Source organism: Rousettus aegyptiacus, unplaced genomic scaffold (assembly GCF_014176215.1).
Source record: "Rousettus aegyptiacus isolate mRouAeg1 unplaced genomic scaffold, mRouAeg1.p scaffold_m13_p_3, whole genome shotgun sequence".
NCBI classification, from domain to species: Eukaryota; Metazoa; Chordata; class Mammalia; order Chiroptera; family Pteropodidae; genus Rousettus; species Rousettus aegyptiacus.
Genome location: NW_023416306.1, coordinates 127355651 through 127367975, shown reverse-complemented (window position 1 = coordinate 127367975; position 12325 = coordinate 127355651). Strand labels below are relative to the sequence as shown.

The 12325-nt window shown below is 35.3% G+C and overlaps 1 non-coding gene across 1 annotated transcript; it reads right to left on the bottom strand.

The window, feature by feature from the left end:
• Positions 1-8963: 8963 nt before the first annotated feature.
• Positions 8964-9065, bottom strand: LOC118601085. Its single transcript, XR_004950186.1, has one exon. It is a non-coding gene; the product is annotated as a U6 spliceosomal RNA (small nuclear RNA).
• Between the last annotated feature and the right edge of the window lie 3260 nt (positions 9066-12325).

The following is a 12325-nucleotide window of genomic DNA, read 5'->3' as shown; positions in this document are numbered from 1 at the left end:
GGACTCTTGGGAGAGTGAATCGTCTTTTTAATGCCTAAGGAGACAGCAGTGATTAGATCGCAGAGGTCAGCTGGTGTGTAATTGGGATTTTGGAACTGGGAAGAGAACACAATCAGATTTACAGAGGGCTCCCTGCCTCCCGGGACTCTTTCTGCTATCATATCAGCTCTAGAGCAAAGCTGTTTGTCTTAGCTGTTGATAAAAAAATAACTTCTCTTGTCTGTTTTTCACAGACAATATATAAACAAGGAAGGAATGTTCGGCTGTTCACGTGTGTAGTGAGACCCCATCTTGGCCAGACTTGGAGCCACATGGAAGAAAAACACGGATTTGAGGGCAGAAGGTAATGGCTTTGAGCGTAGCTCTGCTTTGGCGAATAATGAAACCCACCTCATGAGGTTGAAGAGAGAATGAAGGATGAGAATGTGAATGAGAATGAAGTATGGTCAATACATAAACATCTTTAAGCACTAAAAGGACACACATGAAGTAGAGGCCCCAGACTGGGACATCATGCAGATGAATGTGGAACAAAGAAGTCTGTGAGATTTGGGGGTCCTAGCAATTTTGCTCACTTACCTCAGAGCAAGATGTGCCTTGTCACTACAGGGTTCTGGGTGACCACCGGCAGAGGGGAAGGTCTGGCTTTCTGCAGGGCATGGAGGGAGGTAAGTAGTTTACAGGATTCAAGGAGGGGGCTGAAACATGAGAGGACAGCCTTGCGAAAATAATTCATTAGATTTGGAGGTGGGGGTCGAAGGCAGCTGAGTTCTGGTGTCCTGCCGGTGAGCTGAGGGCTACTGCAATTCGGGAATTCCTGGGGTCCTCACCGGTACTCCCTGGTACATAAATTCTGAGATGTTACTAAGCGATTCATTTTATGATGAAGTTCACTTTAGTCACCTCTCTGACCTTCCATGCTGTCCCCTCTTGTCTTCATTGTCCCTTCGACTGAGTACAGAGCTATTGAATTGCCCTCAAGATCCACCTCACCTCCATCCTCACCCCTGACCACAGAAAAATCTCTGCTGTGGTCTGCTTTCTCGCTGGAGACTCATGAGGAGAGTGGTCGGGTGTACAGGTGAGATCTTCCAAACAGTGCATCTGCATGGAAAAGAGAAGGTGCCAAAGGGCTGTGCTCTGGGAGTTCCAACATTTAGAAGTCAAGGAAATGAGGAGGAACCATTCTGCTTTTGTGTCAAATTATTTTTTAAGAATAAATTCTTAATGGTAACATTTTTAAGGGGTGATATGATGTGGTTGTAAATGAATGTATAAATCAATTTCTGGGCAGCATTACCAGCATCCAATATTAGCAGTCAACATTTTTTTTTGTTCTTTTAGAGTATGTAAATTGTCATCTTTAGACAGCTTTCATTTACATTTCTTTGATATCTAGAGAGAATCAACATTTCCTACTGTTTGTCTACTAATTGTATTTCCCTTATGGGAAAGGTCCTATCTTTTACTTATTTATCTTTTAGAATCTTGATACTTATTTTACAAATTTGAATTAGCTATTTATGATAGATCTTAATCCTTTGTAATGTTTGATATAATTATTCTCCTGCTTTAAAAAAATCTTTAGTAATGCTAATTTTTATTGTGCAATCATTTAAATTGCTTCAAAACTGAAAGAGTTAAAATTCCCCCCAGAGAAACGATAAACATTGTCTTCAATTTTCTGCAAGTTCTTCCATAATTAAATTTTATATTTAAATCTTTAATCAACCAAAGCTTATTTTGGTGAATGTTTTATTTTTAATAACTTTTTCCATTACAAAATCAATAACTTTATTATTGAAAAATAAAAATAGAGAAAAATCCTCACATTATTAACCAACATTACACCAATAAATTTAATTAAAATTTTAAAAATATGATGAAGAAGGTCTATCACTTCACCATCCAGAGATAACCACTATTGATATTTTGATGTGGATACCTCCAAATTATTTTTCTTGTCTATATATTATTTATTTTAAAAAATTCACTGCAAGCATATCGTACAAACTTTTTACAAATTCATCTTAACGACACATTAATAACATATTTCAGTGGCATTAAACATTATTTTAAAATGTTATTTGAAATGACAATACAGTATTACATTTATAGGTATACCATCATTGACTTAATTCATTATTGTTTTTCTATTAACTTTGATGGATCTAAGATATCACTATTATGAATAATGCTGCTATAAACATAAATAAGCATAAATCTTGGCCTATATTTCTGATCACTTCCTTTGCTTAAATTTCTTAAAGCAGAATTGCTGAGGCAAAGGTTATAAATATATTCAAAAATACATTCTGCCTTTTCACATACACTGCCAAATTAAGTAAATTAATATCATTTTAAGCTCCCATCAACAGTGGATGGATGTACCCTACCCTCTCACCCTACCCTTCCTTCTTGTTAACATTAACTATTAACATTTTTGCAATTTCATGTTCAATTGATAAGTCAAAATGGTGTATGTATGTTTTATTTTATTTTTTCCTGGTGAGTTGAAGTTGAATTTACCTCTCCCATTTTTATTGGATATTTTCTTTATGAATTACCTATGAATGATAGTTATATATTTTATGTACTAGTTTATGTATTTTTGTATTTTTTATATATTTTAAAACTGAGAGTCTCATTTAAAAATTATTAAATTATTTCAAACACACAGCATAATGAATGCTTATGAAAACCACACTGCTACTCAGATTCATCAAATCCTAACATTTTGCCTTATATGCTTCCTATTTTTTTTAAATAAAATATCTGTATGCCTGTGTACTTTTCCCCAATTTAATCTCATTTTTTCCCTCCTCAGAGGTAACCCCATCCTGAGTTTGGTACCTAGGTATATGTTTGCGTTATATGTATGTAGCTATAATATATATAGCATTATATTGTATATTTGCAAATTTTGACTCTACTTATTATCTGCAAATTATTTTTTGACTCAGACTTGTATTTTTGAGATATATCTCTGTTGATAAAACTACTATCCATGGTCCCTTTGTGTGAACGTAGCACAATTTGTCCTGTTGATGGATATATGTGTGGTTTATTTTTGTTTGTTTGTTTTTTGCTAAGACAAACAATGTCACAATGGACTTACATTGTCCACAAATGAGAGCTTCGAGAATTTACTCTTAGAAGTAAAATTGCTGAATTGAAAGGTACAGGTCTCTTCAGCGTTGCATGATGTTGACAATTTATTCTTCAAAATGGCTACACCAATGAACACATCATTATCAAAATGTGACTGTTTCCCTAATTCTTCTGCATCATTACCAACACTTGATAATGTCAGATTATTTCATGCTCACCTGTTTGATGAATGTAAAATGGTATCACATTGTGTTAATTTTCGTTTCTCTAATTACTGGTCAGGTCGAGCGTCTTTTTATATGTGCCATTGATCATTCAAATTTTCTCTGCTATGAATTGCCTGTTCATATCTTTTGTCCATCTTTCTACTACTTCATTAGTGTTTTCTTACTAATTTAATTCCCTGTGGTTATATGTGTTGCCAATATCCCTTCTGGTTTACATTTTGTCTTTTCACATTGCCTTCGGTGCTTTCTGTTGAACAGAGTTTTAAATTTTCATGCAGTCAGGTTCATCACTTTTTAGTCAGGAACAATCCTGTAGAGAAGGCAAAATTTTACTTTTACCCTCTTAGGGCCCTTTTGGCTGGGCCTGAGAATTAATCTGATATAACTCAGGCTAAGAGGAGAAAAACATACAAACTGGTATGTTTTACATGACACAGGAGCCCTCATGAGGAAATGAAGACCCAAAGAAATAACTTAGTTTTAAATAACTTTTCTTAGTTTTGAATAATTTTTCTATGTTTATTGGACCTCACATGAATGGAGTGATTAATAAAAGTCAGCAAATAGATAGTACGCATAAGCCGTTCCTGCCTCTCATGCCTTTAGTAGACATTGCTAATTGACTGCATTACTTTCTTCATTCACATACCCGTATATTCATTTATCCACTTATCCAACAACTATTTTCGGAAAATCTACTATGTGCCTGAGCCTGGTTGTAATCTTTTCAAACCAGTTTTACTGGAATTGGCACTTATCTTAGAATTCTCATCCTGTGACATGTGTTTATGTGTGTCTCTGTGTGTGTTTGTGTTTGTATATGTGTGGTATTTTTCACAAATTTGTGGATGAGTATGATACTTATTTCCTAGAATAAATTGCGTATCAGGTCTTGTTTTTCCATGATTTGGAATTGATTACATAATATGGAAAAATTTAATTCTTGAATATGTAGAAATATTGTAAAGTTGTTTAAGCCATATTTCTTTTGGTGGATGTGAAAGTAGTTCTTTAACACTTTCTCAATTTCCTTTTCCTTCATTATTATTTTCATGGTTTCTACATCTTGTTTTGCCAGTTTTATATTTTATATTTTGCATTGTCCATTTGGCTAGATATTTTGAATTGATTATCATAAATTGTGCATTGCAATCATTTATATTTTAAAATTCTTTCTGTCAATTCTTAAGTCACCAGTCTCATTTTAAATTTTGTTGATTTTTACTTAAAAAAATTTTTATTGTATACCCAAGGGGTTTAATCTAGTTTATAATCTTTTCAGAGAATGAGTATTTATGTTTACATATGTCCACTGATTTTATGTTTTCTAGTTTATTTATTTCTGCCCATCATTTTATTATTTTCTTTCTATTTTCCCTTATGTCGAGTCTTCTTTTTATAAGATTTTAAATCAAGTGCTTAGTTCACTTATTTCGTATTTCTAAAATGCATCTACAGTTTTGCTTTCAGCCTTGATTTGTTCACATCCCCCTCACTTTTGATAGGTGATGTTTTCAATTTTATAATACCCAAAATTATTATCATGTTCTTAATTTCCTTCTTAGCCCTGTTCTTAGGAGAATTTTTGTTGCTATCGTTAGAAAGTATCACCCATTTATTTGTTTCTTGTTGTTGTACATGTTTATTTTTATATGATTTTAATCTTACAAAAATATTAAAAGATTAGTATGAAGAACTCCTATACACCCTTTTCCCAGGTTCACTATTTGTTCATATTTTCTCTTGATTACTTTATTATTCATTTTGCTATACATGTGATTTTTTTCTGAACTACTTGAGAATAAGTTGCAGATGTACATACCTACTTACCTACCTAAATATTTCAATGTCTTTTTCCTGAGATAAACAATTTCTGTTACAAAACCCAGGACATTTATTTAATAGGTAAGGAAATTGGAGATTTCATATGGATACCATATGATTGTCTAATCTATAATCCATAATCAAAATGTCAGTTATCTCAATATGTATTTATTTCTATTTAGATAAATGAATTTATATAATATACATTTAAATGTAGAATTAATTTATGTTTAAATTTAAAATTAATTTAATTGTATATTTTACTTTAAATATATGGTATATATACTGTCTATATATGTGTGTGTATATATATATACAGAGTGATATTGAGAGTATTTTAGAATTTACAATAACGATGATGACAGTGGCAACAACCGAAATGGCTACTTGTTTACAGAAACCACCACCTATACAGCTCTAAATAAATTAATATTTATTTTCTTCTTGTACTATGTTCTAAAGAAATTCATATTTATTTTCATATTTATTATTGTTTAATTGTATACTTATTATATATGTATAGTAGAAAAATAAAGGGGAATAATGAAAATCACCAGAAAGCTCAGGACATAGAGATAACCACTGCTAGTATTTGGATGTATATTTTCTAGACTTTTGATTTCAATCAACAAAAATCTGGACTTTTTTTTCTAGTTAAATAGAACTAGAATACCTTAAAAATATGGCATCATATTGTATGATGTTTGGTTTTAACCTTCTTTTAAATCTTGGTATTGTGTTATCTTACATGCTTTATAGCTTATATTCATAACAACTTTGCAAAGTACAGTTACATTTTTAGATGAAGAATCCAAGGTTCAGAGAGGTTCCATAAATAGCTGAAGTCACAGAGCAGTAAAGAATGGAATTATAATCCAAACCCTGGACTGTCTGCCTCCGAGCCTGTAGATTAGATCACTGTTTTGTTCAAAGCTCCTTTCATTGTTTTTCCTTATATCATTAACATTTGGTTTCATTGCCTTGTGGTGAGAAAATATATTTATATAATTTTCCTCTTGTTTCATTTTTGGGGCCGAATTTGAGAGCCAATATATATGCACCAATGCCCTATAAATTGAAAAAAATATGTAATCTGTGTTATTACTGAGTTCAATATGTATCTACTGGTTAGAATGTCTTAATTGTGTAGTTTTCATAACCTGTATGTTATTTTTCAAATTTATATCTATTTTTGTCATTTCTTCAGTGCCTTCTAAATTTTCATCTTTTAAAATTTGTCTATTTCATTTTTAAGATTGTCTAATTTTTGTCTTAGCCTGATAATGGGTTAACATCTCCCATAACAATTGTTTGTTTTCAAATTTATTCTATTTCTGTTTGCATTTCTAACTTTGGTAATCCATGTCTTCACTGTCGATTTTATGTCTTCCATTATAATCAAGAGTCCCTTTGCACCCTCCCTCCACCTTGTTTGGCTTCAAAATCTCTTTATATGATATTAACTTTACCAATTTACCAACTGATTTTGTATGAGTTTCCTTAATAAAGCTTTCCTATTTTTAGCATTTCTGCATTTTTTTTAATTATAGGTGCCTATTTTTAAGCAACAAATATATTGTGGGATCTTATGTTTTAATCCAATATGAGAATCTGCCTTTTGAGAAATGAATGGCCAAAAATATGGACTCCTTTAGGATGCTGACAGCGTAGTGATATGAGATGAGCTCTCAGTTGTGGACTCTCTGTGAGAAAGTTATCAGTTTTCTCATCTGTAAAATTGTGTTAATAAGAGTACCAACCTCACTGAGTTGTTGCAAAGATTAAATGAGATCAAGAACACTTGAGAATAGAAGCATATTAAGGTATTATTTGTAAAATATAACTCATTTTTTGCTATTCTAGACATCATGCCCAGATACATTAATTCAAAGAAAGTTTCTTGGCAATAGTAGATGAAGCAAATTTCTTAAAATGAAGATCTATGCTCCAAATGGGGGTAATCAGCTCTATTCTCTAACCGTATCTCATATTTCTTTCTGATATAATGGGAATAATTTACAACAAAATTACTGAGAAGCAGTGGTCCAACGCCTCTCAGGTTTCAGTTCAACTGATCCGTCTCTACTTCTGGCTGCACTGTGGAGTTTCACAGCTTGACTTAAATTCAGCCATGTCAGGAATCACTGCCTTGCTTCCCATTTCGTTAATTAAGTGTTGAGGTTGTACAAATAAGTTGTTTGCTCTCATGATGGGTATTGAAGCTGCAGGCTAGTTGGCCTCGGCTTTTCTCAGCAGGCGTTTAAAGGCTGAAACTAAGAAAAACAAACCAAGCAATGATGGATTTTCTACTTCCTGGGTCGTGTAACTTGCTCATCTAAGGAAAGCCATCTGGTGGGCAGCCGGACATGAGGACTGATTCTCAGCCTGTGGGTCTCCCTCCAGCAGTTCTCCAGCCCTTGCACACCTGGAACCTCTGCTCAGTTAAAGCTGCTAGGAATTGAAAAGGAATTCTTAATCACTTCTGCTCCAGAGGACCAAGGAGAGACAGGGAGGAAAGCTAAAAAGTCTGAGATTTGCACTAGAGCCCATATTTAATTTTCCAAAATGGTCTTTGTATTTAGGATCCAGAGAATGCTATATTACCGATCTGAACAATAAATATTTGGTAATATTATAATCTGACAAATTCTATAATGCTATGATTTATTTTTAATTGATGGCTTCAAATTTCTGATGGCTACTGTATGATCACTCAGAGGGAGATATGAGTCCTTTTACTACCTAATGCAATAAAACAGTTTTCTTAAACTTCTCTAATAATAATTATCATTTTGTCTCTTGTTAAACATATGCTTCTAAGTTCCTCCCTTGGAGACTCAGATACAGTGGTTCTGGGATGGGACTTGAGATATGAGTTCTTAACATTAGAAAAGCTTGGGAAATATTGGAGGAGAAAAAGGAAATAGTCTGTTTTAGAATCAGACAGCTCTGGGCTTAAATCCTGGATCTTTCACTGTCTACTTATGCAGTCTTGCACCAATTACTTAACCTTTCTTAAAGTCATCTGAAAAAAAGGTAGATTAAAACATCTACTCTGCAGTGCTGTCAAAAGGGTGAAAAGGACTAAAGCCCTCTATGGCATCCACTTTTCTGGGTGCTGTTAAATCATTTCTACCTGGGTTAATTTGAAGATTATCTGTGAATTTATTTAGCACATAGGTACAATTTTTAAAAACTTATCCTTTCCATTTATTCAGCATGTATTTGTAGAACTTTTACTGCGTGCAAGAAACTGGAATTTCAAGCACTGACCTTATGGTGTGGCATGTCCACATCACTCACCCCAGGCTTCTGAAGGAACTGCCCAGATGTCCTGTGTGAGTGATTTCATGTAGCAGGCCCCTGAGTTTAGGAGTGCCATGTTCTTATTCCTCTCTTGTGCCATAGGTTAAGTTTTCTTGAATCCAATCATACGTACATATGTTTCTCTGTAGCTGAGGCAATTTCCTTCCGTATTATTGAGATATTATTGACATATAATGGAAGTAAGTTTAAGGCGTACAATGTGATGATTTAGATACACGTATATATTACAAAATGATTACCACAATAAGATTAGTTAACATCTTCATCCCTTCACATAAACATTTGTGTGTGTGTGTGTGTGCGTGTGTGCGCGCGCGCGCACGTGCATGTGTGGTGATAACATTTATGATCTACTCTCTTAAAACTTTCATGTACATAATACAGTATTGCCAATTATGGTTACTGTGCCATATGTTAGATCCCCAAATCCTACTTATCTTATAGCTGGGAATCTGTACCCTTTGACCAAGATCTAAAAATACGGAATGCTCTATGAATGTGTGTCATCTTTTAACAGGGACCATGCTAATCTCTGTCTAGCTCCAGTTTTAATATATGTGCTGCTGAAGTGAGCACCATTTACATATTTTTTTTTCAACAGCAAACATACATTTACATTTTTCCATTTGATTTTTACACAGAGTGTGTTCTAGGTGCTTTGCATTATGTAGTTTTTCCTTCCTAGACCGAAAGGCCTTTGTGCTTTTTCCTTCCATCCTAATAACAAAAATGCAATGGATTTCTAAGGAACACACTTATACTTTCTATTCATCCTTGCTTCAAAAAGATTTAAAGCACTTTTTAAAGATACAAACATATGCAAAGACATATTAAAATATACAAGACATATTAGAGAGAAATGTAAGTAGGGAAGATAGGGTGGAAAAAAAGATGAATTTATGAATGAGGTAACACATCAACTACATATTGTACTTTGATTTTCACTCCCCAGTCATGGGCCAGATATTTGGCTCTGAACTCTCAAGCCATCATTGCAAATCCTCTGCAGACAAAAGGTGAAGATAACGATCCTCAAGCCAATTACTAGGCTGAGCATCTCTATGAGTCCTGAACGTTGTTTTAATTTTTCCACTAGTCCAAGACTTAGGCCCTAATCAACAGTAGGGTCATTAAGAATCTGCAGAAGAGACGTGAAGTACCATGGAAAACAACATGCTCTCCAACATTTTAGCCAAACACAAGATGGTTCAGGGAATAAGGAGGCCTCTTGCTGCAGAGGAGATGGTAGCCGGGTGGAAGAGCTGGGCCAAGGTTCAGCCAGCCTCCTGGTCCAGAAGCCATAACCATGGCGACAGTAGTGATGGCGGCTCTACTCCTACCAGCAATAACATTCTTAAGAGGAAACAGCATACTTCTGGCCTGGGCTCTTGGCAATAGAAGTTTATGTACTTTTATGCCGGATGAAAATAAACAGCCTCTTTCACGTTAACCTTGCAAACCCAAATCTACAAAGTAAAGGCAAGTGTCCAGTGTCCAGATGTGAGTCTCTTGTATAGAAAACCTGCAGTCTGCTTCAGCTTTGCCTTTTTCTTCTCTTTACTTTCTAGTAATAGCGCTGCACAGAACTTCCGACAAGAAAAGCCCAAAGGATAGTTGCTTTTGAAGCCACCACTCTTGTCTGCCTCATTCATTTCAAAGAGAGGAACTTCTCAAAGAGATGAAGGCCAGTGTACAAACAACAATGCTCACTGCATTCTTTTGCCATTGCTGTGATGTGGTGGTTTTGATTCTGCACAGAAGATGCTTTGTTTCAGAAAATGATTGATGGTTCTTCTGAATGAAGGAGGCAAGAAGAACAAACTGGCAGGGCTCCTGGTAAGGCAAGGTACTTCAAGAGAATGGGCTTGAAAGCACTTAAAGTAAAAGGTAAACAAACACAAGCCTCAATAAAAGTACAGAATTCTGAAAGGCTTTGAGCCATTCTTGGTTGATAATTTGTAGTTCCTAAGGCTCTTCTGTGTTTGTGCAAACATATATAAGCTCCTTGGAGACATCTGATTTGGGATTTTGGACTTCTTGGTGGAGTGGAAAAAAGATGTTAAATCCAAAAATATGTCATAAAGCAGAGAAATCTAATTGAAATAATAATAATAATAAAAAAACACAGGCAGTCCGAGTTGGCTTTAAGGCAGTGGAACAGAAAACAATGCATTGAAAGAGCTGGTAATGAGGCATCTCTGTATAGGAGAGGGCTTGTGATTTCTCTTTAGAAAGACATGAAAAGCCTTGCAAAGGCTCATTTAAATACCATGGACAGTGTTAGTACCTGCTCTGTGTAAACTTTGAAAGATGGGCCTCCTCTTCCCCTAAATACTTGTCCTTTCCTTTGGCATGATAGAACAAACCAGTTAAAAAGTTGGCATGAGAAATCTAGCTATATTAAATACTTAAAAAAAATTAAGTATAGTTGGTATACTGTATTATATTGGTTTCACGTGTACAATATAGTGATTTGAGATTTATATACCTTACCATGTGACCACCATGCTAAGTCTAGCAATCAACTGTCACCGTGCAAACTTATCACAATATTATTGACTATATTTCCCTTTACCTTTGTCAATTAAGTGTCTTTATTGATTAACTCACTCTTAGTTGGGTTTTCTGTTGCTCGAAGCCAAACATATCCTTACTGATACATTACCCTTCCTAAAGAAAAAATTTAGAGACATCTGAGTTTAAATGAGTGTAGAGATTGAGAACCAGCCTTTTAGCAGGGGTAGGAAAGGGTCTTAGGTGTTAGGAACATGAAAGACTAGTATTTCTTGAAATTCTTTCCCAGGGGAGAAAAGTTTACATGGTCATGAATCAATGCTATGTACTAAGTACTAGTAGTATGACCTTGGACCATTCATCTAACCTTGGTAAGCCTCAGTTTACTCATCTTCAAAGTGGTGATAATACCTCATGTTACTTGGTTTTATGAAGATCAGATCTGATTATGCATGTAAACTTCCTTTAGAAATTTTAAAGGGCAGCTCTGGTGTAATGTCAGAGCCTAGCTTGGTGTCTGATACATAGTAAGTATGCACAATAAATATTTGTTTGGTTAATGTGTTGTGCTTGTTGTCCACATCAGGTTTGTTGGCAATGTACCATGAGCTTAGGGGTTGGGCTGCTGTCTGACTAATTGTTCCATAGAGCACCCACTCCAGACACAACTTTAAGGAGGATTTTATTGAATACTTTCTTCTTGGCAGTGATGTATTGGGTACTGCAGCCTGGCTAGGAAATTCAGCTTTTGTTTTCCATGTATTTTCCACTAAATATGCTGAGATAAGGTGTCTGTTTTGATCAGGACCACTGTCAATTATTCCTGTCTGATCCGACTTTTCTATGATTTAGGGTATGAAGACATCTGGTGGCTTTAACCTATTACTGTTGTGTGAGATGCTTTGGCTCCAATCAACAGGGCTGTGTCCAAGGCAGGCTGGCCCCCTGTGAACTCCCAGGCTGCTGAATCAGTCATCCGGCAGGTGACAGGTGGTGCCTTTAAGTCACTGTAGAGCAAAAGCGTACAGTCTCACCTGATTATTCAAAAACTTCTCTATGCCAGACGAACCAGGAAACTATTTGCTTCCTTCAGGCTTGCCCCCTGTAATATCGTCTACTTCCCCAAGTCCTCATCCATCGTTCACGTTTCATGCATCCACTCTGGGATCTCATTGACTTTTGGCCTCTCCCAGCTAGACCCCTGGGACTGTTGCCTGCCACTAATTCTCTGACACTAAGCTCTCCCTAGTTTTGGTCTTGCTGTGTCCCATGCCATAAAATATGTGGAACATGCAGGAACACCACTGAGGCCTGGTTGGCAT